The sequence below is a fragment of the Palaemon carinicauda genome, chromosome 8 (genome assembly GCF_036898095.1).
Source record: "Palaemon carinicauda isolate YSFRI2023 chromosome 8, ASM3689809v2, whole genome shotgun sequence".
NCBI lineage: Eukaryota > Metazoa > Arthropoda > Malacostraca > Decapoda > Palaemonidae > Palaemon > Palaemon carinicauda.
This window is the reverse complement of record NC_090732.1, coordinates 142,870,265-142,889,997: the sequence shown is the minus strand read 5'-3', so window position 1 is coordinate 142,889,997 and position 19,733 is coordinate 142,870,265. Positions and strand designations below refer to the sequence as shown.

The following is a 19,733-nucleotide window of genomic DNA, read 5'->3' as shown; positions in this document are numbered from 1 at the left end:
TGAGCACACTGGAGCAACGCTCGCCAGAGCGCTACCCCGCAGCTCCTCTTATAGAAGAGGATCTGCTGCTGTCGATGAAGGTCTGGGGGCAAGAGACCAAACAGAAGGGAATCCCTCCTATCACCTCTACGGGGAGAAGTGCCGAAACAAACCCCAACAGGAACAGAACACCTGCAAGGTCACTTCTCTTACTCAACCGACTGCCGCAGGAGGCTAAATGAGCAGAGGCAGAGGGGAGGATACCAGGAGAGGGAGGAAGTCTTCAAGATTTCTCAAACTTTATTGAAGATTCTGAAGGTGAAGTATCTCTTTTAGACTTCTTTCATCCTCTTGCCATACCGCTCCCATTAGAAGGATGACCATTCCCGACACTCGACGCATGGAGAAGCCTTTGAGCAGGAGTGTCATCTGCATGGAGGGCAAAGCCAGTGAGGATCCATCTCCAACACCTTGATATAAATGTGCTGCTCCTCTATGCCAGGAGACACCCATATATCAGTAACCTCAAGGTTCACTCCACTCACGCCTAAAAAAGGAAAAGAATAATGATTAAAGCCTTTATGAAAGCCAGTTCCGGAGCAAGGACGAGAGTGTCTGCTCTCAACCAAGGCTAAAATGAAAGTGGAGTTGTTGTGAGTGATCAGAGGGACAGTGCTTCCCCCCTACCCACTGGTAACAACCAAACCGGTTGTTGACACCTAGTTGAAAGTTTTTATGGCCGTGTTCCAATTTGCACTATTTTCTATCTCCTAAGTAGAGAAATAGGGTTTATATTCATGTTGGAACAAACCCTGGTTAATTCTCTTCCCTATACTAAATATCTCAGCATTTCTCACCCTACCTATTATTCTTACACCACAGTAGGTTGGCCAGGGCACCAGCCACCTGTTGAGATAGAGAGTTATGGGGTCATTTGACTGGCCAGACAGTACTACATTGGATCCTTCTCTCTAGTTACGGTTCACTTTCCCTTTGCCTACACATACACCGAATAGTCTGGTATATTCTTTACAAATTCTCTCTCCTCATAAACCTGACAACACTGAGATTACCAAACAATTCTTCTTCACCAATGGGGTTAACTACTGCACTGCAATTGTTCAGTGGCTACTTTCCCTTTGGTTAGGGTGGAAGAGACTTTAGGTATGGTAAGCAGCTCGTCTAGGAGAAGGACATTCCAAAATTAAACCATTGTTCTCTAGTCTTGGGTAGTGCCATAGCCTCTGTACCATGGTCTTCCACTGTTTTGGGTTAGAGTTCTCTTGCTTGAGGGTACACTCTGGCACGCTATTCTATCTAATTTCTCTCTCTCTTGTATTGTTATCATTTTTATAGATTATATAGGAAATATTTATTTTAATGTTGTTGCTATTTTTAAAATATTTTATTTTTCCTTTTTTCCTTTCCTCACTAAGCTATTTTCCCTGTTGGGGCCCCTAGGCTTATAGCAACCTGCTTTTCCAACTAGGGTTGTAGTTTAGCAAGTAATAATAATAATAATAATAATAATAATAATAATAATAATAATAATAATAATAATAATAATATACAATATAAACAGTTCATCTCAACTGCATCCACCTTTTTTATTTCACTCGCATTCAGTATCTACTGTATACTACACTTAAGGTAGGATCTGGCAGATCAATATTGCCCTACATTAGATAATATTAGGATGTAGGTTCATGCATCCCTTAAGTTGAGTAAATCGATAACCGTGCACTGGCACTAGTAAATATTGATACCTCCCATCCACCCCTAACACTGCCTATGACAGTGTCCTTGCTCATCAGGGGGCTTCACACTGCACTTCTCAACTTCCCTAAGCTGACATCTCAACAGTAAGGATATTAGGAAACTTGCATACACAGATGCTATTTTTCTTAGTAAATATATACTGTATAGGATTACAGCCATTCCAATTTTCGATGCTGACAGAGGTCGTTAATGCCTTTGAATTACGTACAAGAAAATTAAGGAGATATCGGTAAGTACTAACTTAGAGTACCCCACCTAACCTGGCCTAAATTATCCTGTCCTTACTTACTGGGAAGGGGGCTTTGCCACCATGTAACCACCACCTTACCCTTTTATACTAATTGTGGAAGATTAGGTGAGCAAATTACTCTTTACACAAAAAATTTGTATGAAAGAACATCTATTTGAGAGAAAAATAATTTGCAAAAAAAATTCAATATTAGTGCATTCTAGGACAGTTTCACGAATTAAATAATACAAGTTTCCGACAGTTACCATACATATGTATGTATGTATGTATATACATATATATATATATATATATATATATATATATATATATATATATATATATATATATATATATATATATATATATATATATATATATATATATCTATCTATCTATCTCTATCTCTATATCTATATCTATATCTATATCTATATATATATATATATATATATATATATATATATATATATATATATATATATATATATATATATATATATATATATATAGTGCCACTAAGGCTATTGCCTTCAATGAAAATGATATTTTAATTATAAAATAAATTTTTGAATATACTTACCTGGTGAATATATAATATCTGCAACTCCGTTGCTCGACAGACAAAAAAACAGTAAAAACTCGCCAGCGATCGCTATACAGGTTGCGGGTGTGCCCACCAGCGCCAACTGTCGGCCAGATACCACTCTCGATGTAAACAAAGACTCAATTTCTTCTCATCCCACTGCGTCTCTATTGGGGAGGAAGGGAGGGTCGTTTAATTTATATATTCACCGGGTAAGTATATTCAAAAATTTATTTTATAATTAAAATATCATTTTTAAATAATTAACTTAGCCGGTGAATATATAATAGCTGATTCACACCCAAGGAGGTGGGTAGAGACCAGTTAAATATGTTTACATCGTATAAGCTAAGAGTTTTTATTTCATTTTGGAAGTTATCAATATAACAAAAACAAAATAAATAGGTACCTGGTAAGGAAGTCGACTTAGACGATTACTCTGCCTTGTAAGTACGTCTTCCTTACGGAGCCCAGCGATCCTCTTAAGATGCTGACAGACCCCCAGGAGCTGAAGTATCAAGGGCTGCAACCCATACAACAAGACCTCATCAAACCCCTAATCTGGGCGCTCTCAAGAAATGACTTTGACCACCCGCCAAATCAACCAGGATGCGAAAGGCTTCTTAGCCTTCCGGACAACCCATAAAAACAACAATAAAACATTTCAAGAGACAGATTAAAAGGATATAGAATTAGGGAATTGTAGTGGTTGAGCCCTTACCCACTACTGCACTCGCTGCTACGAATGGTCCCAGTGTGTAGCAGTTCTCGTAAAGAGACTGGACATCTTTCAAGTAAAATGATGCGAACACTGACTTGCTTCTCCAATAGGTTGCGTCAATAATACTTTGCAGAGATCTATTTTGCTTAAAGGTCACGGAAGTTGCTACAGCTCTAACCTCGTGCGTCTTAACCTTAAGCAAAGCTCGGTCTTCCTCACTCAGGTGTGAATGAGCTTCTCGTATTAGCAATCTGATAAAGTATGACAAAGCATTCTTTGACATAGGCAAGGATGGTTTCTTAACCGAACACCATAAAGCTTCAGATTGGCCTCGTAAAGGTTTAGTACGAGCTAAGTAGAACTTAAGAGCTCTAACAGGGCATAAGACTCTTTCTAGTTCATTGCCTACGATCTCCGGTAAGCTGGGAATATCGAAAGATTTAGGCCAAGGACGAGAAGGTAGCTCATTTTTGGCTAGAAAACCCAGTTGCAGAGAACAAGTAGCTTTTTCTGACGAAAATCCGATGTTCTTGCTGAAGGCATGAATCTCACTGACTCTTTTAGCCGAGGCTAAGCATACCAGGAAAAGAGTCTTAAGAGTGAGATCTTTCAGGGAGGCTGATTGTAAAGGCTCAAACCTGTCTGACATGAGGAATCTTAGGACCACGTCTAAATTCCACCCAGGAGTAGCCAAACGACGCTCCTTAGTGGTCTCAAAAGACTTAAGGAGGTCTTGTAGATCTTTATTGTTGGAAAGATCTAAGCCTCTATGCCGGAAGACCGATGCCAACATGCTTCTGTAGCCCTTGATAGTGGGAGCTGAAAGGGATCGTCCTTTTCTCAGGTATAAGAGAAAGTCGGCTATTTGGGCTACAGAGGTACTGGTCGAGGATACAGAAACTGACTTGTACCAGTCTCGGAAGACTTCCCACTTTGATTGGTAGACTCTAATGGTAGACGCTCTCCTTGCTCTAGCAATCGCACTGGCTGCCTCCTTCGAAAAGCCTCTAGCTCTCGAGAGTCTTTCGATAGTCTGAAGGCAGTCAGACGAAGAGCGTGGAGGCTTTGGTGTACCTTCTTTACGTGTGGCTGACGTAGAAGGTCTACTCTTAGAGGAAGACTTCTGGGAACGTCTACTAACCATCGAAGTACCTCGGTGAACCATTCTCTCGCGGGCCAGAGGGGAGCAACTAACGTCAACTTTGTCCCTTCGTGAGAGGCGAACTTCTGCAGTACCTTGTTGACAATCTTGAATGGTGGGAATGCGTAAAGGTCCAGATGTGACCAATCTAGGAGGAAGGCATCTATATGTATTGCTGCTGGGTCCGGGACTGAAGAGCAATAGATTGGAAGCCTCTTGGTCAGCGAGGTTGCAAAGAGATCTATGGTGGGTTGACCCCAAGTCTTCCAGAGTCTCTTGCACACATCCTTGTGGAGGGTCCATTCGGTTGGAATTACTTGACCTTTCCGACTGAGACAATCTGCTAGGACGTTCAAGTCGCCCTGGATGAACCTCGTTACTAGAGAGATGTCTCGATCTTTTGACCAGATGAGCAGGTCCCTTGCGAGCTTGTACAACGTCAGTGAGTGGGTACCTCCCTGTTTGGAGATGTACGCCAAGGCCGTGGTGTTGTCTGAGTTTACTTCCACCACTTTGCCTCGAAGGAGATACTCGAAGCTTCTCAAGGCCAGATGAACCGCCAAAAGCTCCTTGCAGTTGATATGCATGCTCCTCTGACTCGAGTTCCACAGACCTGAGCATTCCCGACCGTCCAGCGTCGCGCCCCAGCCCAAGTCCGATGCGTCCGAGAAGAGAACGTGGTTGGGTATCTGAACTGTCAGGGGAAGACCCTCTCTTAAGCTGATATTGTCCTTTCACCAAGTCAGACAAGACTTTATCTTTTCGGAAATCGGGAACGAGACCGCCTCTAGCGTCTTGTCCTTTTTCCGGTGAAAAGCCAGATGGAATTGAAGAGGACGGAGGTGTAGTCTTCCTAGTGATACAAATTGCTCCAGGGATGACAGCGTCCCTACCAGACTCATCCACAGCCTGACTGAGCAGCGTTCTTTCTTCAGCATCTTCTGGATGGAGAGCAGGGCTTGATCTATTCTGGGGGCCGACGGAAAAGCCCGAAAAGCTTGACTGTGAATCTCCATCCCTAAATACGGAATAGTTTGGGATGGGACCAGCTGCGACTTTTCCAAATTGACTAGGAGTCCCAATTCCTTGGTCAGATCTAGAGTCCACTTGAGATCCTTCAGACAGCGACGACTGGAAGAGGCTCTGAGAAGCCAGTCGTCCAAATAAAGGGAGGCTCGGATGTCCGATAAGTGGAGGAATTTCGCCACATTCCTCATCAGCCTCGTAAACACAAGAGGAGCTGTGCTTAGGCCAAAGCACAGGGCCCGAAAATGGTAAACCACATCTTCGAAGACGAATCTCAGAAAGGGTTGGGAGTCTGAGTGAATGGGGATGTGGAAGTAGGCGTCCCTTAGGTCTAGAGAGACCATCCAGTCTTCCTTTCTGACCGCTGCTAAGACTGACTTTGTGGTCTCCATGGAGAACTTCGTCTTTGTGACAAAGACATTCAGAGCACTGACGTCTAGCACCGGTCTCCAACCTCCTGTCTTCTTTGATACTAGGAAGAGACGGTTGTAAAACCCCGGTGATTGAAGGTCCGAGACTTTGACCACCGCTCCCTTCTCTAGCAAAAGAGACACTTCCAGTTTCAGGGCTTGTCTCTTTTCTTCCTCTCTGTACCTGGGAGAGAGATCGATGGGGGACGTCGCTAGAGGGGGTTTGCGTACAAAAGGGATTTTGTACCCCTCTCTGAGCAACCTCACAGATTGTTGATCTGCGCCTCTCTTCTCCCAGGCTTGCCAGAAGTTCTTGAGTCTGGCTCCTACTGCTGTCTGAAGTTGCGGGCAGTCAGACTCTGCCCTTAGAGGACTTGGATCCTTTCCTCTTCCCTCGCTTCCCTTCGGCACGAGCACCTCCCCTGCTGGGGGCTCTGTCACGAAAGGGCGGGATAAATCGAGACGCTGGAGTGTCTATCCTCGGTCTAGCCGACAATGTAGGCAAAGGGGGAGCTTTGTGAGCCGAGGACGCAACTAGATCATGGGTGTCCTTCTGAACTAAAGACAAGGCAATTTCCTTATCCAGGACTTCAGGAAACAGGCACTTGGACAAGGGCGCAAAGAGTAGCTCAGATCTTTGGCAAGGCGTCACTCCAGCGGACAGGAAAGAACATAGAGACTCTCGTTTCTTCAGGACTTCAGATGTGAATGAAGCGGCAAGTTCGTTGGACCCATCACGGATGGCCTTGTCCATGCAGGACATAATGAGTAAGGAAACATCCTTATCTGTAGACGAGATTTTCCTACTCAGGGCTCCTAGACACCAGTCTAGGAAGTTAAAGACTTCGAAAGCCCTAAATATACCTTTAAGAAGGTGGTCCAGGTCCGATGGTGACCAACAAATCTTCGAGCGTCTCATGACAAGGCGGCGGGGAGAGTCTACAAGACTTGAGAAGTCGCCCTGGGCAGAGGCAGGAACTCCCAAGCTGAGAACTTCTCCCGTGGCATACCAGACGCTCGATCTAGACGAGAGTTTAGAAGAGGGGAAGGCAAATGTTGTCTTCCCTAAACTCTTCTTGGTCTCTAACCAATCACCCAACAGCCGCAAGGCTCTCTTGGATGAGCGAGAGAGAACGAGTTTCGTAAAGGCAGGTACAGCAGCAGGAACGCCTAATACAAACTCCGACGGCGGCGAACGAGGAGCCACAGAAACAAAGTGGTCAGGGAACAACTCCTTAAACACCGCCATGACTTTTCTAAAGTCCAAGGATGGTTGAGTTGCCTTAGGCTCATCAAGTTCTGAAGGTTGATCCTCTTGTGGTTCAGCAACGTCCTCATCTGACAGTTCCTCATCCGAAAACTGATGAGAAAACGGCACAGGAGTGGGCAACGTTTGACTCGCCGAGTCCGGTCGCACTGGTGCATGCGTGACGGAGCCGGACGCAGCGTCATGGAACTGCTGAGCAGTCTGGGAACTGTCAACAACCATCGGTGCGCGAGGACGCACAGCGTCCACCCGAGACTGTTTAGACCGTCTGGGTTGTGCAGTCAACACCATACCGGGTTGCGGAGGTTGACGCACCGCGTCAAAACAAGTCACCTCTGCTGGTTGATGAACGTCCTGAACGTCAACAACCACCTCCGTGCGTCGCTTAACGTCAACGTGCGGCTGGCAACCCACACTGGGTCGCATCGGTGGAGGTACTACCCCAACTGGTTGATGCGAGAAAGCTACCTCAGCGTCAACAGGACGCACAACAGACCGCTTGGAAGGTTGTTGGCCAGAAGGTTCTACGGCAACCTTCTTCGCATTGAAGTCCTCCATCAAGGACACAAGCTTGGACTGCATGTCCTGCAGTAACACCCATTTAGGGTCTACGGGAGCAGGTGTGGCAACAGACGGGGTGAGCGACTGAGGCAGCACAACTTTGCCTCTCTTAGGCGGCGAGCTGTCATCCGATGACGGCAATGGGTCCGAACTGTCCCAGTGGCTACATCCGGGACGTTGGACTTGTCCTGAAGGGACCGACTTACGTTTCAAAGGTCTGGAGACCTTGGTCCAAGGTTTCTTACGAGAAACACCTTCGGACGACGAGGTAAAAATGGGCTCTCTCGTCTTACGTTGGTAGGGGCGATCTTGGGGAGATACGCCTGATACCATAGAGGGAACGTCTGTTCGCTGATCAAGGCCTCTCGAACCCATGAGTCGTACGAAATTGCTTCTCCCCTGGGCTTGGGAGCTTGCAAGAGGTCCCGGACTAGGAGGACGACAGGCACGAACAGACGAACCCTCAAGCGCAACACTGTTCACAACACTTTGAGAAACACTAGGCACTTTAACACTTTCCGCCGTGGCACTTTGGCACTTTAGTTCCTTTACGTCCGCCATGAGTTGATTGCGGTCACTTGCAAGGACCTCAACTCTCTCCCCCAAGGCATGGATAGCACGCATCATGTCTTGCATCGACGGTTCCTGAGTGCTAGGAGGGGGGTTAGGAACAACCACTACAGGGGAAGGATTAGGTTCAGGGGCATGTGGAGAGGAAAAATCTATCGACCTAGAAGAACTTCTCCTTACCCTATCTCTCTCTAGTCTGCGTGTATACTTCTCAAATTCGATAAAATCGAATTCCGAAAGGCCCACGCATTCCTCACACCGATCTTCCAATTGACAGGTTTTACCCCGACAATTGGAACAAACAGTGTGAGGGTCGAGAGAAGCCTTTGGAAGACGCCTATGACAGTCCCTAGCATTACATTTTCTGAACTTGGGAACTTGTGAAAGGTCAGCCATTTTGAATTAGTCAAGGAAAAATTCCAAAAAACGATCTAAGTCATCAACAATTAATCCGATCCAAAAAAAGAGTTCAAAGATTTATTTGAAGAAAAACACCTGTACTGCGAAAGCTCAAACCAAAATAAAGTACTTCACCAAATATGATGTGAAAAAAACTCCAAGGTTCAACAGCGAGTAAAGTACGTCTTGTCGACACGTCGACAGAGAAAAAATTGAGTCTTTGTTTACATCGAGTGGTATCTGGCCGACAGTTGGCGCTGGTGGGCACACCCGCAACCTATATAGCGATCGCTGGCGAGTTTTTACTGTTTTTTTGTCTGTCGAGCAACGGAGTTGCAGCTATTATATATTCACCGGCTAAGTTAAATATTTAAAAATTTTATATATATATATATATATACAGTAGATGCAGAAGCAAACATAAAAATACTAGTAGAAATATGTAGAGAATGTGGGCTAGAAATAAACAAAAATAAGAGTCATATAATCATATATAATATGAAAGAAAAACCGGAAGAAATAGAGGGTATCAAAGTAACAGATAGCATAAAATACTTAGGAATAGAGATAGAAGGGAAAAGAAATATGTTTAAAAAACAAAAGAAGAATATGATGGAAAAGGCAGAGAAGCTAGCTAACTTAACCTACTCAATTATTGCGAAAAGCTGCCACAAAATACTAATAGGAAAAACATATTGGAAAAATGTAGCCTTACCCGGAATACTGTATGGCACGGCAGTAATGAACATAACAGAAAGTGAAATAAAACGATTACAGCAGATTGAAAACGGAGTAGGGAGAAAAATTTTGGGAGCACCATCATATGCAGCAGTAGCAACACTACGGGGAGAGATAGGAATGTCCGAAATGAAAACTAGGATAGCAGGAGGAAGGCTAAGGTTTGTGAAAGGGATTGAAGAGGGGAGAAATGATTTGCTGAAGACAATTCTGGAAGAAATGAAAGAAAATGAAAATAACATGTGGATGAAAGAGACTAAGAAATGGATTAAAGATATGGAAATGAACGATAGAACCTTTAGGAGAATGGGAAGAGAAGAGCTTAAAGCCAAAATTAGAGAAGTAGATGGTAAAAAGTGGAGGGATGAGATAAAAGAGAAAAATAGTTTAGAAATATACGAACAAGAAAAAGGGCAAATAGGAGAAGAAATGTTTTATGACAACAAACCTAATTCTATTATTATGTATAGAGCTAGGGCCAACTGTTTGAAATTAAATGATAATAAAAGACATGAAGCAGGAGGTAGGGTAGAATGCAAACTATGTGGGGCAGTTAATGAAGACCTCGCCCACTTTATTCTTGAGTGTCCAGACCTCAGCGACGAAAGAAGAAAAATAGTGGAATTGCAACAGCCGTAAGAAGAAGAAAAGAAGAAGATAATAGGAAACGTGCTGTTCAAGAAAGAAGGAATTGAGAAAAGAAAAGAATATATCTATCAAATGTGGAAAAAAAGAGAGAAGAAAATAAAAGAATTAGAATAAAGAAGAAACCCAAGGAGATACCGATGGAAAGGCAAATCCCTCCGCCCAACAACAAGAACAAGAACAATGGAAATATCTATCATTGCTATCGTTAGTAATGTCAGCGTGCCGTTGGTAACTCTGTGTACCATACGTCAACGTTGGTAACACTGTGTATTATTGGTAACGTTGCTAATGTTATCGTTCTCAGTACATTCGTAAGAGAAGTGACACCGTACAACTAAAAGTTACCCGAATTGGTTGATCTGTTTGTTTCCGATTGAAATGAACAGCAATTTCGGTTAAATCACGTTATTTACTTTAGAAATTCATATATTTTCAGTTCGAAATCTCACCCTGTAATACAATAAAAAATTACCGAATTAGTCTATGGGGTAAATAGAAACACGGTGCAACAAAGTACTATCAAAGGTAGTGAGTAAACAAAGTACAGTACTATTGTGGTGTCATACGAGACTTCAAACTTTTAGGCTTACTTGCCAATGGCGAGTAAGGGTTGGGTTACAGTACAATGTAATAAACAATAGCCTAGGTTTTGGCTAATATTAGCAAGGCTCATTCAACATACTAGCCTTAATAAATTGAATTGGATTCACCTTGACCGGTCTGGCTATTGCCCAGATACCAGCACACCAAAATTAAACCACTGGTTATCCAAACCTTCATTAAATGGTGTGGAGAAATTTACGTCCGATTTAAACCAATCATCACCGCGATAACCGTTGTATAATCGCCATTCTAAGGATATATCTTTCCACAATTAAACAAGCACCATGCTATAATTCCACTGTCATATAAAAGTAGTATAGTAGTAGTAGTCGAAAAATGTAACTTTATAACGACTCTCCAGCCATGCCCGGTAAATCTGTACTAACATTTATTTCATCATCATTTCCTCCTACGCTTAGTGACACAAAGGGCCTCTGTTAGATTTTGCCAGTCGTCTCTATCTTGAGCTTTTAATTCAACACTTCTCCACTCACCATCTCCCACTTCGCGCTTCATAGTCCTCAGCCATGTGGGTCTGGGTCTTCCAAGTATTCCAGTGTCTTGTGGTAAATAGCTGAACGTTTGAGCATTTATTTAAGGATAGTATAATTCCATCATAAATCCCTTAACAATTTCAGTTTCTCATAGATGAGGTCTTTTAGAACATATACTTTTTCTTCAATGTCATCACTTTATGCTATGCACTCTATAAAACTAGTCTAAAGTGTTATCTAAATTGTTGTATTTTACTTTACTTTATTGGAAGCTGTAAAGAAGCTGTTTCCACCTTTTTGGCAGGATAGACCTGTTAACCCTCCTATTTTATCTAATGAATCTTGAAAATTGCAAGAAATGGAAAAAGTTGCAGGTGTTAGCCTACCCTTCAAACCTAAGCTGTGAATTAGGAACATATTTGTTAGTTAATTCCCATGTTCCAAGAATAGTGAGAAAAAACAAATGAGCCAATATTTACCAGCAATCATAGGTGCCAGGCCCACCCACACCCCACCGTGACATTTTCCTAATTAAAACCCTAGTTTTGTTAATACATTGCTGATAATGCTGAATGGCAATCATTGTGATACACCAAAGTACATAGCAAAACCAACTTCGCTTGACATTTAAAGAACAATAGAAAAACGAACATAACACGCTGTACTATCATAAATAATGATTTTCGAAACTTCCATTTAAAAAAATCCATATTGCTATCAATGACTAGGGTGTGCCTAAAAAGTATAAAGGAAATGAATAGCGTAAAGGGATACAAAATTAGGGTCAAACTAGTTAATACTCATCAGAAAGTGATTTGTAGTACACTTGCGATGGACATTGGTGATTTCCAGCGTGGGTGATAATGTGAGTTTACAATGCCGAACGTTATTAGTGGGGGCCTCGATCTCGGCAATACAGTCCTACTGATTTTTGCTTTGTTGTGGCTCGCTGCGCTCGCAAAATTAACAATACATCACTGCTCTTATGTTTTAGCAAGTGGTACATGTGTCATGCTGAGCTGCGGTCGCAACCGAGGAAAATTATTTCGGGGATACCTTTTAAAACCTCTAATGGTTTTTGCTACCATGTTTTGCTTCAATCGCAAAAAAAAATAATAATAATAATAACTGCTCCTTTGTCTAGGCAAGCGGTACGTTTTGAGCTGCGCTCTTAAACCCTGTGGGTTATTATTTCAAGGATATTTTTTGAACTTCACATAAGCAACAATGGCTATAGGAGTACTACCTGGAAAAAAAGCAGAAGATTCTTTTCATCATCATCATCACCATCTCCTCCTATACCTATTAACCCAAAGGGCCTCGTTTAGATTTCGCAAGTCATCTCTATCTTGAGCTTTTCATTCAATACTTCTCCACTCATCATCTACTTCACGTTTCATAGTTCTCAGCAATGCAGGTCTGGGTCTTCCAACTCTTTTAGTGCCTTGTGGAGCCCAGTTAATCGTTTGATGAACTAATCTCTCTTGGGGAGTGCAAAGAGCATGCCAAAACCATCTTCATCTAACCCCCACCATAATCTCATCCACATATGGCACACGAGTAATCTCTCATAGTTTCATTTCTAACCCTGTCCTGCCTTTTAACTCCTAATATTCTTCAGAGGGATTTTTATTCAAATATACAAAATCTGTTGGAGATTGTTTCATTTTCATACTAAGACTCATGTCCATACAATAACTTTTACAATTACCCTAAACTTACAGAGGCCTAGGAGTACTTTTTGGGTGGGGGGAGTGGGGCAAAGGTTTGAAAAGGTAGTGACAGCGGGGGACGTTGTTTGGGGGAGCCTGTCCAATAGAATTTTAAAAGGAAACACTCTAAGATGGAATTTCCTGGCATTTGACAGCAGATTGTAATAACAACAAAATCATATTTTTGGCTCATTTGAATGTGACCAATTACAGTTTCTACACAATGATTAATATACCGGTAGGCATATTTGATAAATTTATCAAAAACATACTAACGATGTTGATTCTTTATTAAAAACTCATTCCCAATATCGACAAAGCTAGGGCTATCAGTTAGTAGCTTGGCCAGGGCACCAGCCACCTGTTGAGATACTACCGTTTGAGAGTTATGGGGTCCTTTGACTGGCCAGACAGTACTGCATTAGATCCTTCTCTCTCGTTATGGTTCATTTTCCCTTTTTCTACACATACACCGAATAGCCTGGTCTATTCTTTACATATTCTCCTCTGTCATACACCTGACAACACGGAGATTACCAAACAATTCTTCTTCACCTATGGGATTTACTACTGTAATGTAATTGTTCAGCGGCCACTTGACTCTTGGTAGGAATAGAAGAGACTATTTAGCTATGGCAAGCACCTCTTCTAAAAGGACACTAAAAAATCAAACCATTGTTCTCTAGCCTTGGGTAGTACCATAGCCTCTGTATCATGGTCTTGCACTGTTTTGGGTTAGAGTTCTCTTGCTCGAGGGTACACTCGAGCACACTATTCTATATTATTTCTCTTCCTCTTGTTTTGTTAATTTTTTTTCAAGTTTATATAGGATATATTTATTTCAATGTTACTGTTCTTATGCCAATTTTCCTCTCTTCTTTTGGCCAACTTTAGCATTGAAATCGCCCATAAACCAATGTAAATTAAGTCTTATGGTTTTTTTTTTTTGTCATATATATCTCCAGATCTTAATAAAAAGTTTCTATTTCTTCCTCTGATTGGGATGCTGTTGGCACAAAGGTTTGAAGGATCTTCAGATTATACTTATCATTTACTGTGATCATTAATGCTGCAATTCTATCCTTGATACTATAAATTCTTCCATTACCCGCAAGATTTTTATCAATAAGAAAACCAACTCCATTTAGTTTGTTCCTTTCATGTCCTCTGAAGTAAAATATATAATCATCTTTTAACGCTATATAAGGTTCCTCTGTTCTTCTAATAAGCATACGTCCTCTGTTATTGTACGATATCCTAAAGGGAAACCTTACGGGTACTCGCGCCAGAAGTTAGAATTCTGTGAAACCTTTAGTTTAATTCACTGAGAATATCTACTGTAGTCAAATATACCCTGAGGAAGCTGCTGCAGGAACCTTACCTTGCTGAAGGACTTATATAGCTTCATCAAGGCCCGGAGAGCCTGTAGAGAATTCATGTTTGCGGATGTCACCGTCAAACACGAACCCCGGAAACTGATTTCCTCCAGCATCTGGGGCAAATATCTCTTTCCTGTCGACCTCGTGAAAGAGATTGTGGACAGAGCCGCCACTGAAAACCGGCACCTTCTCAACAAGTGGGGCATGTCCCGAAAGAGGAAATCTTCTCAGGATGATGGCTCCCAAGCTAAGAAGTCCAACAAGCCCCGACCCCAGCAGCGTCAGGCTAAACGCCAGTTTCCGGCACCCACTACTCCACAGTTGGTGGCTCAGCCACAACAGACCTTTCAGTTGGTCCCTCAGCCGGTGGTGGCTCAGTCACTAGTCTTTACACCAGCCTATAAAAGGCAATCCACTACCTTTCGCCCCAGAGGTAGAGGTTCCAGCAATGACTCCTCTCGACGTCCATCTAGAGGGAGGGGAGGAAGGGGAGCAGGCAGCCGAGGTGGCAAATCCTCGGGAAACCAGAAGCAATGAAGTGCTTCCGGTGGGAGGAAGACTCCGCCACTTCCAGGATCATTGGACCTTCGATCCTTGGGCCCACAGCATCATCAAGAAGGGACTAGGGTGGAGCTGGGTAACACCACCTCGAACCTTCCAACAATTCTTCCAACACTCCACCCCTGTCCTGGAATAATATGTCCTAGAACTCTTGAACAAGAAGGTGATCAAGAGGGTAAAGTCCACCAGGTTCTAGGGAAGACTATTCTGTGTTCCCAAGAAAGACTCAGACAAACTCAGAGTCATTCTGGACTTCTTAGCGAAAACTGGGAAAAAGCACCTAGTCATATACGCTACATGAAAAGGAATGAGGAAAGCGCGCTCTGGCGGCATCAATCCAACATGGCGGCCGGATGTGATGTCGCCGAGTACCGTAACAGTAACGAAGGAGGAGAGTTTTGTAACGGCTCCTCCCATACTTGCTACACTTCCCCCTCGAAGCGTAAACACTATGTGGGGTGCAGATAGCTATGTGACGTGTCAAGCATGCCACACTGTTATTATACGATATCCTAAAGGGAAACCTTATGGGTACTCGCGCCAGAAGTTAGAATTTTGTGAACCTTTAGTTTAATTCCCTGGGAATATCTACTGTAGTCATATATACCCTTAGGAAGCTACTGAAGGAACCTTCCATCAGGACGTCATGGCTATCTCACCCAAAAATAGATTTTTCGCTTCGCTCAAAATCCGTTATATATATATATATATATATATATATATATATATATATATATATATATATATATATATATATATATATATATATATATATATATATATATATATATATATATATATATATATATAAACATATATAAAGGGATTTCAAAAACCTTGATTTTTCATGCCCAATGCAATATCATTAAATCTATGGAGTACTTCTCTGTTTGTGAGGTGTTCATCTTCATACCTTATCACCATAATTTAAAACCAAAGATAAATAACATAATTATCTATTAAAACACTAGATATTTATCTTCTGTAAACCAGAAGTTAGACGAAATTAAAAATATAAAAGTCATTGAAAATTTAAAGATAAAATTGAAACCGAAAAACTAATGATAGATAAAATAAATCATAAGTAAAAACACAGTGGGCTTATTATGATTATTATTATTATGATTATTATTATTATTAATTGCTAAGCTACGACCCTAGTTGGAAAACTGGGATGCTATAAGCCCAGGGGCTCCAACAGGGAAAATAGCCCAGCGAGGAAAGGAAACAAGGTAAAATAAAATACTTTAAGAACAGTAACAACACAAAAATAAATATTTCCTATAAAACAAACCTTGAAAAACACGAGTGGAGAAGTTAGATACAATAGTGTGCCCAAGTGTACCCTCAAGCAAGAGAACTCTAACCCATAACAGTGCAAGACCATGGTACAGAGACTATGGCACTACCTAAGACTAGAGAACAACGGTTTCATTTCGGAGTGTCCTCCTCCTAGAAGAGCTGCTTACCATAGCTAAAGAGTCTCTTCTACCCTTACCATGAGGAAAGTAGCCACTGAACAATTACAGTGCAGTAGTTAACCCCCTTGAACAAAAAAGAATTTTTGGTAATTTCAGTGCTGTCAGGTGTATGAGGACAGAGGAGAATCTGTAAAGAATATGCAACACTATTTGGTGTATGTGTAGGCAAAGGGAAAGTGAACCATAACCAGAGAGAAGGATCCAATGTAGTACTGTCTGGCCAGTCAAAGGACCCCATAACTCTCTAGTGGTAGCATCTCAACAGATGGCTGGTGCCCTAGCCAACCTTCTACGTGGAAGACATCCAGATATTCTCCCAATCGCACAAGGATCCAATCCAGGTGGTCCTGAAACGCTCACAGGAGAATGGGTTGGTCGTCCGATTCGACAAATGCATGTTCGGCGTAAAGAGCGTTGATTTCCTGGGACACGAGGTTCCTCGACGGGAGTACACCCCATGGCCTCCAAGCTATAAGCAGTGAGGACCTTTCCCACGTCTACAACAATCAAGGCCCTACAGGAATTCATCGGCATGGTCAATTATTATCAGCCTTTCATTCCAGGCATCGCTCGCATCATGTCCCCGCTGAACGATGTCCTGAAGGGGAATGCAAAGAAGTTGAAATGGGAAATGCAGGCATTCGATCAGACAAAGGTCGCCCTCGCTGATGCTGCCTTGCTAGTCTATCAGGACACGGAGGACCCCCTGAGACTCACCACTGATGCCAAGAATGTCGCCTACAGGGCAGTGTTGGAGAAGATTGTGAATAGATTGCCCCAGCTGCTTGCGTTTTTCCTCCATAAACTCAAGCCACCTGAAATGCATTAAAGTATATTCAACCGGGAATTACTGGCCGTCTACCAGGCCATTCGGCATTTCTGGTACCTCTTGGAAGGAACCTCTTTCTCCATCCAAACAGACTACCAACCATCGGTCCACGTCTTCATGAAGGTGGGCGACGAGTGATGAGCGAGACAACGACGGCACTTGGCCGCCATTGCTGAGTTCAGGTGTACAACCCCACGGCCAACGCTCTGTAATGGGTAGAAATTAACTTTGTCTGCCTGAGCATGGACTACACGAACCTCTCCCGTGAACTAGCCGCTGACCCAGAGACAGCAGCGTACCGCACGATGCCCACTTCACTGGAACTGGAAGACATCCCAGTGGAGCCGACGGTCACAGCACTACTCTGCGATACCATCATCGGTTGCCCTGATCCCTGGGTACCCGCTTCCCAGCGGAAACAGGTGTTGGAGATCATCCACGGACTATCGCATCCCTCAGGATGAACAATGCCACTGCTGATGGCTAAAAAATTCGTCTGGCACGCAAGATCAGTCGTCACACGGAATCAGACGTCAGGGACTTCCCTCAACTGAGGTGCAGCTTCAGGCACATACACGTTGACATCCTAGGACCCCTCCCACAATCCAAAGACACCAGGTACCTCCTTACAATCATATACTGATCCACCAGGTGGCCAGAAGCCCTCCCCCCATGCCAGAAGCCACAACCAACGCCTGTGCAGAAGCCCTCGTGTCATATTAGATCAACCGTTTCAGACAACCCAATGACATCACGACTGACCGCAGGCCAGCATTCCTGTCCCCGTCATGGGCCTCCCTGGCTTGCCTACTAGGAACATCCCTTCACAGTACAACGGCGTACAACCCTGCAACCAACGGTATGGTAGAGAGAGTCCACCGTTCACTGGTAGCTTCCCTCATGGCCCGCTGCACCGATGAAAATTGGAAAACACAACTACTATGGGATCTCCTTGGCCTCAGGACCGCCCCCAGAGCAAACAGCAAGATTTCCCCGGCGGAGAAATTATACGGCGAGTCACTGGCCATACTTGGGGAGTTCTTCCCAACAAACAACACCAACCAGGACACGCCGATCGCCAGGTTTTGTGAGGTCACTAGGAAATTTACTCCGTGTCCGAGAACCTTCACCGACAGGACCAAGCATTTCAAACTGAAGGGCCTGAACACCTACAGCTACGTCTTCGTCAGGAATAACGCGCATTAATGCCCCCTGATGAGGCCATATCAAGATCATACTGCATCGTGAAAACGGCCCCCAAGGCATACTGCCTCACGATCCATGGCAAAGAAGATTGGGTCACAGTCGACAGACTGAAACCCTCATTCCTGACGGTGAACGACGCTGCGAATACTGAAAAGGGGTATCTACGAGTGCCGCCCCAAAACAAGCCTCCACCCACTTGGTGCAACCAGCCCTGGCGACAGACAGTCGAACACCCCGCGAACTCCATCCGGGAAGGCATCCTGACAGATGATGCATCAGAGGTATCAGCCTCTGAAAACAGCCCTCTTCCGCAGATCTCAAACTCCCGGGGGCACCTTCTTCCTCCTCGAAGATACCAGGATTGGAAATGTCACATTGTCAACGATAATTATTGTAAAATAATCCTTGTTTTTTTTTTGGGGGGGGGATACTTGTAAAGACATCATTCTTTCGGATTTAGGTTCGCCGAATACGAATTTTGTACTTATCATTTCTTAACCGTACTTGCTACAGCCTGTTTGTATATACCAATGAAGTTGGATTTTTCCTGTCTTTCAGCCAATGTATATATTGTGCCATTTCATGTAGGCTATTTGATGCTCCACATTTTGTATGCAAACTTTTGTAAGAAATACAAAGGCCCGGTCAGACTTGACCTTTATGCGACGAATGTCTTTGCTTTGCTTTAAGATTGCCTTGCCTTATGCAAGACACGGGTTCTTGGCTACCAAGATCGTTCGCCCCAGCCCAGGCACTTCCTTTCCGTCAACATACCTGCATATAAATCGAATGTCCCCAATTATAAACGTCAGTCCTCAGCTGTTTCTCATTACGTACCCTCACAATATATATATATATATATATATATATATATATATATATATATATATATATATATATATATATATATATATATATATATATATATATATATATAATATATATATATATATATATATATATATATATATATATATATATATATATATATATATATATATATATATATATATATATATATATATATATACAATGCATAAATATAAACATAAAAGCGGGATAATTTTTCAACATGAAAATGCATGTTAACAAAATCCTTGTACTTTAGAACTTGATTTTGAATGTACAATTTTTTTATGAAGGATGAGTTACCAGATGTATGTAATTTAATATCCTTGAAAACTTTCCGAGTTACTTAATTTATGCAGTTCAATATCTTTAATCTTATCTGAAATAATAGATAAAAAAAAAAAAAAAAGAATCGTCAAAACGTGGAACCCCGACTCGACCCCCTTGTTCCCACGACCTTGACTTGGAAAATCTGTGTATAATACAACATGAATCTTTCACAGTTACCCTTAATTTGGAAAAACTGAAAGTGGGTATAACGTTCCGTATTGAGAATTTTAGGAGA

At 42.6% G+C, this 19,733-nt stretch overlaps 1 protein-coding gene across 3 annotated transcripts in view; it reads right to left on the bottom strand.

The window, feature by feature from the left end:
* Polr3A (RNA polymerase III subunit A) overlaps nt 1-19,733 on the bottom strand; it is a 342,849-nt gene that overhangs the window by 265,093 nt on the left and 58,023 nt on the right. Inside the window, exon 1 of one of the 3 annotated variants that reach the window (XM_068379131.1) lies at nt 10,829-10,985. The exons of 1 other annotated variant lie outside the window; for it this stretch is intronic. The gene's annotated coding sequence lies outside the window, so the exon portion shown is untranslated. Of the gene's footprint in view, nt 1-10,764; nt 10,986-19,733 lie in introns of those variants that run through there. One more of the 3 variants, XM_068379132.1, reaches the window with a different exon arrangement.